The sequence below is a fragment of the Cryptomeria japonica genome, chromosome 9 (genome assembly GCF_030272615.1).
Source record: "Cryptomeria japonica chromosome 9, Sugi_1.0, whole genome shotgun sequence".
Classification (NCBI taxonomy): Eukaryota; Viridiplantae; Streptophyta; class Pinopsida; order Cupressales; family Cupressaceae; genus Cryptomeria; species Cryptomeria japonica.
This window is the reverse complement of record NC_081413.1, coordinates 194984112-195004045: the sequence shown is the minus strand read 5'-3', so window position 1 is coordinate 195004045 and position 19934 is coordinate 194984112.

Below are 19934 nucleotides of genomic sequence, written 5' to 3'. Positions count from 1 at the left end.
CATAGTGACTTTGGGTGAGACAAGGAGAAAGAACGAAGGAATCCATCTTGACATACTTAACTAGAAGGGATTTTTAGAGGCCATAGAGGTAGTTCAAAAGTATAGATACCAAGGAAGAATCATGAGTAAATTCATATTGATGTTTCATATATATTTTCTCTTGTAGATTACCATGAGGAAATGTAACGTTAAATTAATCCGATATATGGGTCAATTATAAGTGTTAATAGTGAAGAGAATAGGGAATATGCAATTCATTTTGGAAAAGACTGTGAAAGTATAGATATAATCTTTAAAATATTAAACATATGCATAACCAAGATCTTTCTATGAGATAAATAAGCTATAAAACTATAAATGAAACAAAGCAATTATAGACCCCTAATTCAAAGTTATGTGGAAATGTCAAGATGAAATTATTGTGTTAGGAACTCAAAGAGATGTTGTAAAATAATGGGTAAATGAAACAAGTTGTACATGAATGCCAACCTATGCAGGAGTGTCATAATGTATGTAAAATAATATAAAATAGAACCTAGGTAGTGATTTTATAATAAACTAAGGATGGAATAGAAGTGCCAAATCCAACCAATATAGTGTGACTACTAGCTAGTCTAAAAATAGAAAAATATCTATCTTTTAAGGAATGTTCTACCCTTTAAGGACGGGGATAATACCTCTTAAAGAAGGGAACACCTTATCATCATATTCTACAAAAACTCACTTATTAACCTAAGAAATATTAATAAAATTATAGGAAAAACCTACAACTATGTAAAAATAAATATCCCACTAGGAAAATAAAATCCTTTTAGGTTGTTATCGCTTTTGGTATTTACCGGTATGGGCTAGCTTTTAGCTTCTGCCTTTATCGGCTTGCCAGTAGCTATCCCAGTTAGCTTTACTGGTATGCATTATTTGGTGACTTGGTCAGTGGATTTTGGGTCCGGCTTATGGATTCAGTTTCTATCATGTTTAAGGTGTTTCTTGATTGTTTCCTAATCATTTGGCGACTTTGCATTAGATGGTGTGTTGTTATGATGGTCCTATTTGGATCCAATTAAACTTTCTTTTATTTCACTGAGGATTTCTACCAGTTGGTGAAGCGTGTTGGATTTTGGTCTTAGAGGAATTTCTAGTGGATATAATTATTTGGATACTTGATTTATGTCCATACTATGTAATGTAAATCATAATATTTGTCCAGTGGTATTGTGTGATATAATTTTTGTAATTATGGGTTTAGGGTTTAGCCGACCTTATCAATAAGGTTGATGATCTGTATTTATAAATGACTTATTCATGTAATTGCTTGTGATGGATGGTTATGAGATGGTTTGTCTGCATTATCAGAGAAATTGTGTATTGCCTCTATCTCTCATCCAAACTTTAAATGAGGATTCTATCATGGAAGAAGGGTCTACAAGTCACAGAACTCTCCCATTCATCATCAACATTGTTGAGACTCCTCTTTCTCCATTTGAGGAAGTTGATGAAGATGGATCATAACAAGACATATATTGAGAGTATAACTAATTCCCATGACTATGAATTCTTATCCTTCCAAAGTTGTAGCACATATTCAACATTTAGAGCCTATGACAATCAATCACCTATGGATGATGGCATTGAATATCAGGACAAAGAAGTTGATCAAAAGTTAATCAAGTATGTATTTGACAATGGGATCTGCATGATATCAGCAACATCTCCTCCTAATGAAGACATAGACAGGTTTGTCTTATATATCATCCCCTAATAGACTAGGGGCAAGAAGAATAACCACATTTGGATTGGTTCCAAAATAGTGAGGCTATAACTGATTTTTTTAGGTGCTATAGATGGATTTCCATATAATTATCACAAAGTCAATTTTGTTATAGATCTAGACAGAACTGCCTACTTTGGAGAAGCAAGCTCCTTTGCTAATACAGAAGATGTGGATGAAATAGAAAATGAAACTACAGATAGACTAGATAATCTTCCTATAGATCAAGAAGAATCAGTATTGCTAGTAGAAGAAACTGAAGAAATCAACATTGCAAATTTTGAGAATGTACATAAGGTTCACCTAGATAAGTCTTTAAACCCCATGGAAAAAAAAGATTTATTTAATTATTCATGCGACAACCAAAAACAATTGCATGGTAGTATGCTCACATGCCAAGGTTGGACCCACAATTGGTCTTACATCATTTACCATTTCTACCAGGAGTGAAATCGTACAAGCAAAAGCTCATGAAAATGCACCTTCAAATAGCCATGTTACTCAAAGTAGACTTACATAAATTGTTAGATGTGTGTTTCATTAGACCCATAGACTATGTAAAATGGATTTCAAACTTAGTACCAATTAATAAACCCACTGGGGGCATACGAATCTGTACTAACTTCAGGGACCTAAACAAAGCATTTCCTAAGGATGATTTTCTCCTTCCTAATATAGATATGATTGTGGATTTGCTAGTGGGAAATGAAAATGTTATCACTCATGGACGGTTTCTCTGGTTATAATAAAATTAGGATTGCAGTAGAGGAACACCATAAAAATAGCTTTCACTTGTCCTTGGGAACATACTACTGGAATGTGATGTCGTTCAATCTCAAGAATGTTAGTACCACTTATCAAAGAGAAATGACCACCCTATTTCATGACATGATACATAATATCATGGAAGATTATGTATATGACTTGCTGGATAAATTAAAAACTAGGGATGACCATCTTGATGTTTTAACCAAAATATTTGACAAGCTTGAGCAATACAATGTCTGACTTAACCCAAAAAAGTGTGTGTTTAGGGTAAAATTTGGTAAACTCTTCAGTTTTATTATATCTAACACAAACATTGAGATAGATCCCGTAAAGGTCAAATCAATCTTGGAAATGCCAACACCCTCAACACTCAAACAAATGAGAATTTTTCAAGGGAGATTACATTCTATAGGTGCTTCATTGCATAATTGGCAAATAAATGCCAACCATTTCAACATCTTTTGAAGAAAGGTGTAAATTTTAAGTGGATAGAACAATGTTAGGAAGCATTTCAAGCATTGAAACAATATCTTCTATCAACACTAGTCTTTGTCCCACCAATACATGGAAAGCCATTGTTGTTGTACATATCCGTAACAAATTCCTCTTTGGGTGCCCTTTTGGCACAACATGATGAACAAGGTAAAGAAAAAGCTATCTACTATATCAGTAGAATGTTCATATGATATGAAATCAACTATACTCCTATAGAACGAGTATATTTAGCAATGATATTCGCATCGCATAAGATTAGACACTACATGTTGAGTCATAAGGTACAACTGATTGCACATTTTGGTCTAGAGCAACATTAATGAGAAGATTGGCCAAGTGGGTCATGAGCTTGAGTTAACTTGATATAAAATATATTGATAAAAAAACAATAAAAGTTCAAATTATAGTTGATCAATTGGTAGAAGCACCTATACAACCTAGTCATCCCTTGGTAATACACTTTCCTGGTGAGTCAGGGTTTTCACTCTTGGCATCCACAACTTGGAAATTGTATTTTGATGGGTCATACATCAATCATGGATCAGGATTTGGAATCCTCTTTATCACTCCTCAAGGAGACTCCATTCCAAAATCATTCATAATCAACTTCCCATTTATGAATAATATAGTTGACTATGAATCCCTAGTAATAGCACTTCGTACTATCATACAATGAAAGATAACAAAGTTACAAGTCTATAGTGACTCCCAGCTTATTATCAATTAGGTAAATGATGATTATAATACAAAAGATGACAACATCACACGTTACAAACAATTGGTAGAAGAATATAAGCAACACTTCACCAATGTGATATTTGAGAAAATACCCAAAGTACAAAATAGAGCAGTCGATGCAATGGCTATAGTAGGATCTCTCTTGGATATGCCCAACAATGGAACTCAATTTGAGTTCTTAGTAAAACAACTCATGGTACTGGCATATCAAATCCTGTCTTCTAAGTATGTTTGTATGATAGTAGGACCTAAATCTCCCTAGTATAGAAAAATATATGAATATCTCCATGACCAATATATGTCTCTTGGTCTTTCACACAATTAGTGCAAAGTTATTATATGTGATGCATCAAGACATACAATTATTGTTGATACCATGTACAAGAATAAAATAGATGGCACTTTGATTTGATCTTTAAATTATGAGGAAGCACAAACAACTCTAAAAGAAATTCATGATGGGATTTATGGTGCTCACTCTTCTTGTTCTGCATTAGCCAAGAAACTATTGAGAATGAGATATTACTTCCCAATAATGGAGAATGATACTTAAAAGTGTGTACAATAATGCATACAGTGCCAGATACACGGAGATCTGATGCATACACTTGCCCAAGACTTTCAACCAATTATATCACCATGGTCATTCTCATAATGGGGACTGGATCTTGTTGAAAAGAGAAACCTTACTTCCTCTAACAGACATAAGTTCATACTCACAGCTACTGAATATTTTACCAAATGGGTCAAGGGAACCCTTGTGACTTATACCATAGGAAAATAGATAGCTAAATTCATCTTGAACTATATCATCTACAGATACAGAGTTCCCATGTGCATCATTACAGATAATGTGTGACCTTTCAAAAACTAAGAAGTAAGTGAATTTTGCAATCAATTCCAAATTCAATACCTTTTTGTTACTCCTTATTATCCCCAAAGCAACGGTCAAGAAAAAGAAACAAATAAAATGATATTGAAAATATTAAATAAATTTATCAATGAAGCAGGACGAGACTGGCATCTCCAGTTAAATCCTGTGAACTTTGGGCCTATCAAATAGGTGTACACACAACTACAAGTGCCACACCATACTCTTTGGTATATGGTTCAAAAAACATTTTTCCCATTGAGGTATAATTTTCATCGCTAAGAGTCTCCATGAAGAATATTATCTCAGAAGAATATTGTAGAGTCACACGTTTGCAAGAGCTAGAACTATTGGATGAAAAAAGGCAAAGCACTCGCAACCATTTACAAGGTTACGAAAATAGATTAAGACAACAAAAGAGTAAGACCATGTTTCTTTGAGGTAGGGTATATAGTCCTTAAAGAGAATCAAAGGAACCTATTAGAATGGGAAAGACCAAAAAAATTTGATCCTAACAGGTTAGGTCCTTTTGTGATAACAAGGGTCGTTGGAAACAAAACCTCTAATTGAACAACAATGGAGGGAGATACACTCCTTGATCCTATTAGCAACATGCACCTTAATAAATATTACATCTAAAGGGCTAGGCTAGTTTAGAAATTACTTTCTACATCCGCATATCATTTTTTTCCAGCATTGCATAGAAAATAATTTCTTTTCTAAATGCATTGCATTCACAATCTTCATAGCATATAATTTTTGCATTCACATATAGCTGCATCAATAAAGAAAAGAGATTGTTTTAGTTATTCACCTGTCTGCACTAAAAGAAGCAAAGGTTGTATCGTTTGTTAGATACTTATACATGAAGTTCTCAAAAGTATTAGGTCATTCATCTTCAACGTCACCTTGGGATTGAGTTTTATCTTTGGTTGGGTATAAGTTTCACTATTGGGCCTTGTTACTCAAATCCTATCAATTTCTATATCATACACATTAATCATTTCTCTAAGTCATTGAAGATACCTGGTTGATCATATGGCTAGTGAAAAATCTAAAATTCTACTTCACGATCACTGTAATTGTCACACCCATGTAGGTTTCATTACTTACAAGCCAAGGAAAGAATATAAAAAGAAAAATATCTATGCCAAATTACATTTCAAGGCAAAAGAAGGAAAGATATATAACTGAAATGTCATCCAATAAAAGCTTGGCTATGGGAACAAGTGTGTAACTCCATCAGCATTATGGACGCCTATTGGAAATGGAGCAATATTCGAGAGATTACAGTGTATAACCTCGTCGGGACTATAGATGTCCAACTAGCAGTGAGGCTCTATCCAAGATTCTTTTGAAGTAAGAATAACTCATGTAGCTAGTCTTATAGGATTCTAAGGGTCTCTAATGGTTGTAAGAGTTAAAATAAATTCAATTGCACACACATGGGAAAAAGAAGATCAAATTTTTTAAAATGGGTGGGAAAGTTTTCCGCGTCTCCATTTATAAATCTTAGTTAATAGTGTGTCAAGTTGGATGGTCCTAGGTCCTTTTGAGAATGGATTGAACTCCTATCTCTAAAAAAATTTCCTACCTTTATTTCAATCAGTACAATACAGAATGATAAGCGCTTACAATCATTGTTGCTCAAATAAGAAATGCATCCTCATCTTGCATCTAGCATAGCTGCATATCAAAATTTCATTTGTCCCCACATGCATTTTGTAGATCAGCATATCATAACAGGTCTACATATTGGGGACATGGCTGAAAAAATCTTAAAAATTAGATCTATAAAGTCCTAAAAAAATCCTAAAAAATCAAACAAAGTCTTGAAAAAATCCTAAAAATCAAATAAAGTCTTGGAAAAACCCTAAAAAACAAATAAAATCCTAAAAATCCCTAAAAAGTGTAAACAATCATCAAAGAAATACCAAAAACATTCATATATGATTCTCAAAAATCCAAAAACATTGAGAAAACAACAAAACCCAAAACAATCGAAAATGATGCTGAACAAATACCAAAAACATCGAAAAACAAAAAAAATCAATTTAAAACATCGAAAAAGCTCTTGGAAAAGAACTAAAAATCGAAAAAAAATATGAAAAATTTGCAATAAAATATATTGCAAGAATCAAACACCCTAGCAAATATCCAACAAACACTTTGCATGAAATAATCAAAGGATATAACTATCTTATCAAACATCTACAATCAAACTAACCAAGTTGTCTTATCAATCATATCAAATATCCATATCAAGTGATCACTATCATTTCTTAAATAGGAGAGGATACACTCAAAATGAAATAAGTCAATCTTAAATGGGATCCACACTATCTGAGACTATATATTATCAACCACCACATCAACACAATCAAAGAAAAGGAAGAGATTAGTATGGTTGCTGAATTTTCTCCTAGTTATTCTTTTATCAATTGGTGATAGGTCATGTTTCTATGCTACTCAAGGATGTCAAAAAGTGACTAGAGGAGCTATGATTGGCATGATCCTTTTCTTTTTTTTTGTTTGTGGTGTGAACCAATGAAGTTCTAGGCAATGGTATTATGGGTGTCTGTGGTAAGTGCGTTCACTTTCTGAGCACCGCACATACTTCGACTCCTAGCATCATTCCCAGAATGGAGGATTCACTCCTTGTCTGCTACATGTTTATTTTTGAAATGAGATATCTTTACAACTTTTTTTTGGCATGTGCACTAAGATGGTGTGAACAAAAGTGGACACACCCCCCAAAAAAGTTGGAAAAACATAAAATGCACACAGGTTAATTTAAATTTTAAAAACCACATGCGCGTTTAGGCTCATTTTGTCAAGCCTAAATGAATAAAAAATGCGTACAAGGTTTTTTCTTATACAAAACACGTATGTGGTTTAGTTTTAAAAACCCTGTACATGTTTTACTATCAACAATTATTTTTTGGTTGGTGCGAAAATTATCAAATGCATGGAATGCAAGGTTGCAAGATAAGCTAAATTAGATTTCATTCATTATGGGCATGAACTAGCAGCATGAGAACATCTAGGTGGGAAATTTTTAGGTAGGCATTCTTCTGTTGTGTCTCCCATGTTGTTGGAACGTCCAGAGCCAAACCCTACCGGTGTGATCTATGAAGTGCCCTAAGTCCAAAAAATTGTCAAACTTTGATGGACTATATCTTACAATATAGGAAGCAAGCAATTGATCTGTTTGAACCTATAGGGTCATGTGAGGCCCATATACAATTATCTATCTTGGTTTTTGAATACTCAAAGCCATTTTCACATGGTAGCATTTTTTTGGTTGGTGCGAAAACCATCAAATGCATGCAATGCAAGGTTACAAGATAGGCTAATTTTTATTCCATTCATTATGGGCATAAACCAGCAGTACGAGCTTGTTCAGGTGGGTATTTTTATGGTAGGCATTCTTCTGTTGCACTTCCCAACTCTTTTTGCAACCCATAAGGCACTTTTTGCAATAAAATTGCATTGACAACTTTTAGTCAACTTGACTCCACAGCCAAAATAGGACCTCTATGACTTTAAAATATTATGAACACATTCAAATAGTCCCAAATATCCTTCATACATGATGAAATACCCCATATGATGCCTTTGACATACTTCCACCCTATGATGAGAATTTTGACAACAATGAGACAATCTTGACTACAAATTAGACTCAAACATTACAAATTGGTTTCAAGGAACTTATTACATGAATAATGGTCATTCATGACCTTATTACATCTTGACATGATATTAAACTTGAAAAAAACTCATAATTGCCAAAAAGAAGCATATGACCACCTAGGTGCTCCTGCACCACATACTCATGTATAGTAGGCATACACATGTACTCATAAATAGTCATTCAAAATTTCAAGTATAATCAAAAATACAAAATGCATCACAAAATTCCATTTATGCACAAATTTACATATACAAAAATCTGCATATACAAAAATTTATATATACAAAAATTTACATATATTAAAAAAATTCCTCTAAATATGGATAAATCAAGTCTTGGCTATTTAAATATACAAAAAAATTATTTACAAATCATCTCATGGGCATTTATATATAATTTGGCATTTAAATATGCAAAATCCAAAATATGATCATCTAAATAAACATAAATTAGCATTTAAATATACAAAATTTTGTCTCTTAATATGCACAAATTATCTCATGACCATTTATATACAAAAAATGAATATAGAACAATTCACTGATTATATATACAAAATTCTCAAAATCATTCTACCCTGAACTGTAGAATCGTTGTAATGCTCCAACAATTGAACACTTGTAGATGACCCAAAATCAATCAAGTGAGCCTTCTAGATCAACTCTAACTCATATTGTGTCAAGTATTGCCTCATGATTGGGTTCATGAATTTTCCATAAATTCTTGTTATGAGGTCTAACACGATACTTAATCAATTGAATATTTGTTGCAACAACAAGGTTGGAGAAATGAAGAATATGTATGTGTGTTTCAAAGTCCTTGAATAACCAAACATCAAAATTCTTGATAGGGTATCTCCTAAGCCATGTGCATGTCATGACAACCGACCCTATTGGGTACTCAATACCCTCTCCATCAATGATTATGGTTGTCAATTTTCTTTTAGGCTCAATACAACGACACAAAAGTAATTTGTTCATTTTTCATTGTTCTCTTTTGTAACAACTATGTACACATGACCTCAATTTTATTGAATGATAATTAATACAAAAAATAATGTGTGATGTAACAAAATGAGCCAAAAAAAATTCTTGCAAAAAATTTAACAAAAAAAATCACTTCGTTCCACTAGGTCGGATACATGGTTGAAATCCACTGATGCTTCCATCTGGTTCAATTTCAGTGCTTTGGGAACTTGATATGTATCAATGGGAACTAGTGGTCTATGAGAATATTTCTCAACCAACTCTTGTGATTCACATTCTTCGCACAAAAAATACATACATGAAGAGCAAAAACATACAATCTGTCTAGTATAAATTACTAGTGAACATGCATTTGAACTTTTAAATGAGTGTATGTCACTTGATCCTGCAACTGTACAACAATCTTCATAGTTTCCAATGTTAGATTCATTGATCAACATAGTATCTATGAACCATTGATGTACCTGCATTACCTGGTCCCATTGTAGAGTTACACCATCACACAATTGTTGTTGCATCTATCAAATCAGCACCACCTTCGTACTTTAATTCTTCTCTAGCTAGGGCTCTTTTTATGCATGCTCCTTCACCATCATGCTCTCCCTTTCCATAACTAGCCTCAGTGCAATTCTAAAGATGTTGTACACCACTTGTCACATGCATCCTAGTCAACTAATAGATCATCCTTTCATTATCGAATTGTGAGTTGCAATTATTGTTTAACACAAGTTGCCACTGAGAGGGGGGATGAATCAGTGGTTACCAAATCTTTTCCCTTTTCTATCTTATGTGTATATACCAGTTAATAGATCTAACATAAGGCAGACATACCGATTAGATAGGAGGATAACTTAAATACAACCACACATAAAAGGGACATCTCATAACACTAGATGTATGGGGAAAACCCAAGATGGGAAAAACCTCAATGAGAAATGTTGTTGGAGTCTATTGCTTCATCCAGCCTCACAATGAAATATTTGGTTACAACATTTAGGGCACCAACCTAGGGAGTACCACTCCTTCTTTAGGGAATCAACCCAAGGAGCACCAACCCCTACAACAAGCTCCAACTTAGTGATTTACAATGAATGTATTTAATTACATAGGTAATAGCCTTGTTACAAAATAATTGTCTCTGATCCAAGTCTCTCCATCGATTCTCCTCTCTCAAATTATTAGTCAGTTCTATACTCACCTTCTCACTACTACAACCTTACTCTTTGTTGTACCCTTAATCTCTATTACACCCTTACTGGTTCAACCTCTTCTTCTTCTCTGTCAGTTCTACTCTCTGTCGGATCTCCTTCCTCTCTGTCACAATGCTTCTAGTCACTATCGATCTTGTTCACTCAGTCAAATGTCTACCATCTTATTACTCTCGATTCTCAACTTACCGGATCTTCAATGAAATCTTCTATGACTCTTCTCTACTGGTTCAGTCACCACTTGTATACTCCTTTGTCAGACCTAATAGCAGGCTACTGGTTTCCTCACTCTTGTCAGTTGATATCTTCAACCTGATTCTCTCTCACACACTCAATCTCTTCTTTGATTGTCATTGAGCACTTGACTAGTTGGCTATCTATTTTTTCTCACTCGTGTAGTGACAACAACAATATCTTTAGCTCGCACTCTTATAGCTAGATTTTCCCACCAAAATGTTAGTTTGAACATTGGCATGCTAGGGTTTCGACCATGCACTAAATTTGCATCCGATCTGATCTCTTATCATCATGGCACATCATATTTGATCAGATCTTGTATCCTTGATTGATGACATACAACTCATCAATCATCATCGCCTTTCTCTTTTCCTTTCAACACATATCTTCTATCTTTAGTTGTCTGTAGCATGATTTTTGGCCTTTTATCTGATCAATCAGATGCATGATGTGGTTTCCTTCACCCTCTTTGATCTGCAAGATTAGTCTAACTAGATCTTTGTTGTTTCCTTGATCTTGAGATGCAATTATTTGTCATTCTTCCTCAAGCTTTGTAGTCGCCATTTAATGTTGGACCAGTCGCCAACAACCTCACCAACACATCACACCGACCTGTGCATGCGTGCCACTTCACCTCCACATGGCCCCTTTATCAGAATCCACCTTTGTTAGGTCTTCTATCTCAGTCCAGACAAGATTATCGCCCAACCACACAATCGGGTTCATCTACTGGTTCACAAACCCTGTCGGTTATACCCTAATGAGTCTATCTTTACCCTTGCACTTTGCTTCTCTTTTGGTGGAACATCTAAACTAGTTTGCACCCATGCCAACCTACCTCATGCACATCTTCAATAGATGGGAGCCTTCTATATCTATAGTTTGTTAGCATTACCAGTGGACATACTAACTGGTAAACAGCTTGATGATACCATGTCATTAGCCTTCACCAATCTCCATCTATCTGCAACTACTCAAACTTTACTTATTCATCAATAGATCGGTTCTCCTATCAATTGGTTTGTCAAAATGACAACCATATCCTTCAATATTTGTAGTGGAAACTCATCATGTCTACCCAACTAATCCGGTACATATTTATGATCTCATGCACCTAAGGCAACTTAGTGTTTCACCGGTTGATCTGGTGTGATCCTCCAATCACTTGCCTTCAATTCTTCTATCATATCTTGGAGGACTATGATGCATTCCATGCATAATAGGAGATAAGCTCCACTTACTGGTGGGAGTGGATCCTTGTCATCTGCATCTTGTAATGCACCAGTGTAGCTTCCCTATTTGAGCAAAATATCTTCAAACAAGCACATATGATCTGGTTGGGCACACTCACTATAAGTCATCTCTTGATATGGTGTCTACATCTTTATCTAGTGGGAGTCCTATAGATTGACATCCAACAACATACCGTTGGCCTGGACATACTTCACCTCCAACATTGATTTGATTTTTGTCACATTCCCCCTCTTCATCACAATCAACATCCCAACATCTTTTCCTCTCACATATGTCATCATTTACCAGTTGTTATATCATACTGGTCTCCTTTCCATATCTTCAACACAATTCAAACACTAACTTCTGTACCAGTGACTCCAATGGCCATTGTGTTGAATGGCATTCTTTTCCTTACTAGTGACCTGCTAAGCTAGGTGACATAAAAAACATCACATCTGATATGCATCAATGACAATGTTGCACATTCATCTCTTATACCGGTTGTCATCCTATACCGGTTGACATCAATGACAACCCAATGCCAACAATTATCTGACCATATTATGTGTTGGTTGTATTGTATGTTTCTTTCCCTTAAATTATCATAGAAAAATTTAAAGCATCCTTACACAAAATTTGATGAATGAGTATGATCATAAATTATGTATAAGTGACACTCTCTTACAACCTTTCTATCCTCCTCTATGCTATCATCTACATGCATGAATGTTATGTGTATAAAAATAGAAACTTGTATAGAATGATAGTACATAGATTGCACTTCATTTTGAGGTTGTAGTGTATAATTTTCAGTAAATTAATGATAGAGACAATGGTACCAAGAGGAAATGTGTCCTTACATAACTTGAATTGCTCATCTAACCGTTGAGCTCTATGTGTACATGTGCATTATGTACTTATAAACTAGTTTCTCTTGAAACATTTTCATAAATTCAGCTACACGTATATCATTTTTCACTAACTTACATCTCTTCAATTCTTTTCCATCTTTAACCACATATGTTATTGTCTTGTATTTTCCAAAAGAATCTAGTTTCTTACCAATTTCATGTGTGCTCTCCAACTGTACGCATCTTGGTAAATGCTGCAAACCACCACATGTAGCACAAGAACCTCTCAAACGCATCATCTTATAGTAAATGCAACTGTCATCTCTTTTACATAGCACACTTGAAATAAATTATCATGGTGACTTAGGACGTGCTTGTATATTACATTCCCGCAAAACATCGTTAGTGTGCAAAGTACAACATATATGACAATAAATATCATAGTACATGGAAAATTCAATATGTATCCTACAACAACACATGGTATGTACATGATTAATATTAACATAAAAAGGTTTTTCCATTTCAAAAAATCTTTGGTTGGGCGAAAACCTTGTGTTGTCATGCCAGAAAAATTTAATTAATTTTATTAGCATATCAACAACAACCTTGTCTTTGCGTGGTAGTATACCCGATAACGCCAAAAGAGAATTATTATTAGGATCCTCTATTTTCCCCTGCATCTCTAATTCTTTATGTAATGTTGTTCTACTTATGTTTAATGACTTACTTGTTTTGTTTATCAAACGGTCTTTTTTCATTTTCTTTCTCCTTATGGTTGATGTAATAACATGTCGAGTAAAATTAGAATATTTAGTATGTTATTTTGAATGAATAGCTTGATATGCATCAAATAGATTTCTCACAACTGTACTTTCACTATTACTTTCGAATGATCTTAGGCCTATAATTTTCATTGTCTCTCCAAAATTTAAATTTTTAATCATTTCAACAATTTATTGGCATCTTGAAGTTTGATATAATTTTTCAAAATGGTTTTTCCATATTCTTTTAACCATTATTCTACAAGTTTGTTCATTTATTTTATTAGGCATTGGCTTAAAAATATTCTCATCAATGTTAGTTACATACTATGGTTTCCTACAAATAATTATAGGAGGTGTTAACATTGATGCATTATGCACATTAAGTACATTCATCGTATCAAATTGAGCTAGGGTATGTTCATCATTTGATTGATTATTCATTGTGGTATCTTCTTCAATTGCATTAGGTTCATTTGGTAAATCAAATGTTGTTGGTGCATCTTCATTGTTTGTTTGAGTATTGATTGTGATTTCTTCTTGAATTGTATTAGGTTCATTTATTACATCTAATTGAGATGTTATGGATGACATACCTCCTAGTCCCATTGTTCTTAGCTCACGTAATTTCTTCATATGATGCCTTTGTCTTTCCTTTTCAGCCTCTCATTATTTTGTTGTTCCTTGCTTGTTTTTTCACATCATAAATAAGAGTTGTCCTAAATAGAATCATTTTGCACATATATGTTACAAAAAATTATATGATCAAATGGCCATAAAAATGACTATTATCATTATTTTTAATAATCAAAACTATTAAACAATCACAATAACATTGACCAAACTAATTAGAACAATAGTTCAATCATTTGAAATCATGCAAAATAAAATTTTCACATACTTTGACATATAAAATTATCACAAAAATCACAATATCAGTTGCAGTGGGGCCCTTCAACAACTTCAAAAACTCTTTTTTTGGCCATTGAGGTCATTGACTAAATAAAAAATAAAAATATGTGCAAGAAACATGTATGGGTTATGTTTAGTTAACCCGTACGCATAATTAGTCCCTAAAAATATCCCAACAAGCCAACATTCATAATTCCAATAACCCGTATGTGTTACTTATAGTAAAGAAAGGGTGAAGGAAAAGAGAGAGAGAGAGAGAGAGAGAGAGAGAGAGAGAGGATACTAGTTTTGCTCTAGGGGGATAATCTGAACTTATTATTGTAAGTAGTATTGGCACTGCTTTTTATATTGTAATAATGGTTCATCTTGCCCCTCATGACACCATATGACCCCTTAGGACACCATACGATCTCTTAGGACACCATACAATGCCTTAGGATATCATATGGTCCTACTTGGGGTCGTATGGTGTGCTAAGAGCCTGGGTGATTTGAACTTACTTTTGTAACCAGTATTGGTACTACTTTTTATATTGTAATAATGGTTCATCTTGCCCCACAAGACACCATATGAGCACTTAGGACACCATATGACCCTTTAGGACACCATATGACCCCTTAAGACATCATATGCTCCTAAGGGGTCATGTGTTGTGCTAAGGGGTCACGTGATGTCGTTGGGGGTCATGTGGGGTCCTAATTGGGCTATGCATGTGTTACAACACCATACGACCCCTTAAGATATCATACATGGTCCTAAGGGGTCATATGGTGTCATTGGGGGTCACGTGGTGTCCTAATGAAGTTGTACATCTGTTAGAACATCATATGACCCCTTACAACATCATACTACCCCTTAACATATCATTTGGTCCTAAGGGGTTATGTTGTGTGCTAAGGGGTTGTATATTGTTGTTAGGGGTCTTTGGGGTCCTAATGGGGCCACACATGTATTAGAACACAATATGACCCCTTAGGACACCACATGACCCCTTAGGAAATCATATGGTCCTAAGGGGTCATGTGGTGTTCTAAGGGGTCATATAGTGTCATTGGGGGTCTTGTGGGGTCCTAGTGGGTCTACACATGTGTTAGAACACCATATGACCCTTTAGGACACCATACGACCCCCGAGGACATCATGTGGTCCTAAGGGGTCATATAGTGTCATTAGGGGTCTCGTGGGGTCCTAGTGGGTCTGCACATGTGTTAGAACACCATATGACCCTTTAGGACACCATATGACCCCTGAGGACATCATATGGTCCTAAGGGGTCATGTGGTTTTCTAATCGGTCATATGGTGTCGATAGGGATCATGTGGAATCCTAATGGTGCCACACATGTGTTACAACACCATATGACCCATTAGGACACCATATGACCCCTTAGGACATCATATGTTCCTAAGGGATCATGTGGTGTGGTAAGGAGTCACATGATGTCGTTAGGGGTCACGTAGCATCCTAATTGGGCCATGCATGTGTTACAACACCATATGACCCCTTATGACACAATATGACTCCTTAGATATCATACATGGCCCTATGGGGTCATATGATGTCATTGGGGGTCATGTGGGGTTCTAATGGGGCACCACATGTGTTAGAACACCATATGACCCCTTAAAACATCATATGGTCTTAAGGGGCCATATATTTTGCAAAGGAGCCTTATATGATGTCATTAGGGGTTATGTGGGGTCCTAAGGGAGAGAGAGAGAGAGAGAGAGAGAGAGAGAGAGAGAGAGGGTAGGATACAATGTACTAAGATATTAAGAGACAATATATGCATATATTTTACATATATATATATATGTAGACATACACATACATATTTTATATATATATACATACATATTATATATACATATTATACATATAAATATATGTATACATACACACACATACAGATATTATATACATACATATGTATTTCTATATATTAGGATGTCTTTATGTTGACATAACATGTATGGATTTTGTAATCTCTAAAATGTGTAAGTGCTTTGTTTCTACAAACCCCATATGCTCTACTAGTTAAACAAAACCTGTACGTGTTTAATGCATTTAGGTTTGTGAATAGGCTTGGATGAAAAGGCTGAGGATTGGAAGTTTTATTTCCCTCCATTTTGCTCCTTTTTCACATGTTTTGTTTTATCAAATTGGTTTCTCGACTTTATCATCATCATGTTTACACCTCATAAACTGGGTATTTCTAAAATTGCGAGCATATTTTCATCCATCTTCTGAGCTTTCTAGCAATATAATTTTTTTTAAATTTGAACAACAATAACATATTAATCTTGAATTTATTTTACTAGCATCTCCATAGTTCTCAAAGACATATGTGTACCATTTTTTTAATAACTTTTAATCTACTTATCCAAATTTAAAAAACTTTATATATTATTGTAGTGCACTTGATTCTTTACACTTTGAAAAAAAAAATTGCAAGTTATTCTTTGCGCATGAATAGGTACTTGATTTTTCAGGATGTACCCACTTCAAAAAATCATAAAAAAAAATACTCAACAAAAATTTATAAAAATACACATCTTGTAGTGCTCACTCTTAACTATCTTTCTACCAAAGGAATTGTCAAAATACTAAATTTAACTATGACTTTTTTGATGTGCACATCAGACACTATGTTATGTTTTTGAAAAAAAAAAGGATTTGTTTTTCATGCGTGAAGGATTTGACCCCCTTAATCTTATCCAATTTTGAAAAAAAATAGTAGTTTAGAAACTAGATTCAGAGTACTACAATCTTTGTTCTTTAAGTATCTTCATATTTTGAGTGGATGACTCTCAAATTTCTCCTCTAAGTTCAGGTTTAGTTGATTTCAGATAAGAAAAAAAAAAAGTGCCCACTTATACCCCCCTTTTTGCACACCATCTTTGTGCACTTACCTGTTTCTTATACCCTGGTGTGCAAAGCTTCACTGTTACATAATAATGATTAGTGATGAATATACATGGCTCTAGGAATAGAGGCACAAAGGTGCATATATCATCAATCAATCATTTCATTCTATCTTATCAGGCCAACTCTCCCTTAAGATTAATTTCTCATCTAACATATCCGTTCATCAATTCTCTCTATAAATATTTTATTCTTAATAACATTTATTCTTCATTGAGTCAAGAGGTAAATAAAAGAGAAAATATTATGATATGTTTCAACAAAAATATTCATTCACACATAGTTGCATTCATTTATCTCATAGTTCATTTAAAATCATTGCTATATCATATAGTTGCATTTATAATTGTTCGTTACAATTAATTGAATTATTCACATTCATTCACTTAGTTCATTTTAGTTACATTATCCTGAAGTTCATATTAGTCACATTATCATGTACCTGCATTCATTACCTTATCGTGTACTGGCATTCATTTTATATTGCATCTCATTATCATATTACCACATCATTAATCCATTGCATTAATTCGCTTACATTCATTTAGTTTCATACATCACATTATCATACATCATTATATCATCATTGCATCAATATAAAGCATAAGTAAAATAGACATAGAATGCATCACATAATCACATAGAATGCATTACACAAACATATTAAAAACATCATAAAAGCATATAGGATCATACATGATAGATATGACACAAACATATAAAATTGTCGCCAAAATTGCATATCATATATATATCTTAAAAATAATAATGTGTCAGAATACAATTACATGAAATGCCTAAAGGCTCAAGTCTCATAAATAACAATGTGTCAATCGACATTGTCTCTATCACTCTGGTGGATCCTTCCTATTGAATCTGACCCCGGGATGTCCTAATGGTGCCCTAGGTGGACCCATAACACCCCCACTACTCACCCTCTACAATATAGATCTACTAGAGCTCAATCAACCCCTATACTCATGGTAACTAGGAGCTCTCTGTCCCTTAGGAACCACATCCTCATAAAGTTGTCTATAATATAATTCCTCTTAAGCAGCATCAAAAATCCTATTAGATTGTGTCCATATATCTGTACTGGGAGAAAAATGTTCATCATAAACATCTCGAACTAACGTGATCGTCAATGTGCATCATCTCACTTAGTACTAGCCTGATCCCTATCAATAGAAACAATATTGTACTCCCTCTCAAATATATCCCTTTCATCTCATCTTTGTTGTCTCTCTCTGGCTAGTGTGGACTCTAAAATATGAATATGTGCTAGATAAGGACCATCAGATCCTCATCATCGCCCACCCCCTCCTGTCCCTGTCCTCCCTCAGCACTTACTACTACGGAAGGAGAATCCTCAATCTCTAGCATGTCAGTATCCTATGAGATCTCATCACCCTCATCCCCATTGTTGGATGATCCTAAAGATGAATCATCATCATCATCATCATCATCGCTACTCTACTTAGTGTTACCATCGATGTCTACCTCCTCTCCCTCATCTTCCCCCTCCTCCTCTCCTCCTACAACAGTAATGGCCATAGTTGCTCTCCTCCCACCATATCCTCCTCTACCATCCCCTCCTCCCTATAATCTCTTGTCTGAATCTGTTGAGGCAAGATGAACACAATTGGATCAGTCAATGGAGTAGGCCATTGTCTAGCTCACCAAGAATCATATTGTGGAGTAGTCCCTAGATCAGCTACCCCAACTCCCCAACCCCACTGAATTGTACGAAGTGAATCAAACTTAGTAACAACAACATGAGGGTGTATGCAAGCCCCCCAATCATCTACCTCCCAAGAAACTCAAGAAAAGTAGGTATTCATGTCAGGAATACCCCGCACCTCCCTAAATTGTATGAGGACCCGCCCTGGGAGATGCATATCAATAATCCCCTGAGTATCAATGACGCGACCAATAAGAAGCACACATGTAGACCAATTAGCACTAATGTGAATCAATACAATCAATTTTGAATCAATTGACACAAATGTGAACTAGCTATACAATTGTACATTATTAAAAACAAATGCAAACTATTTAAAGAAAATGCCCAAAAATCAAACTACGAATACGAATTAATTAAAAAAATTTGCTCTGATAAAATTTTGATAAATTGGACAAAATAGGTAAAAAGGGCAAAAATTTAGAATACATACCATGCCTCTAGTGCCAGGTTGTCTCTGGTATGAATGCACTCGATCTGACATCTATTTTCATGCTCTATAGCCAACCATGTTGCTCGAAAATACACAAGAAAGTTTGAAAACTACAAATAACTCAAAAAAATGCAAATGAGAAAATGAAGGGGTAAATTTTCTATTTGTAGCTAAAAATTAGGGTTTTTCTCCCTCGGACGGTCGTGGTCCCCCTAAAATTCAACACAATTGTAGGTTAGTCAATAGACTCAAAATTGTGTGAAACTTGACACGATTTCTTACTAGCATGGTATCGTTAAAATAG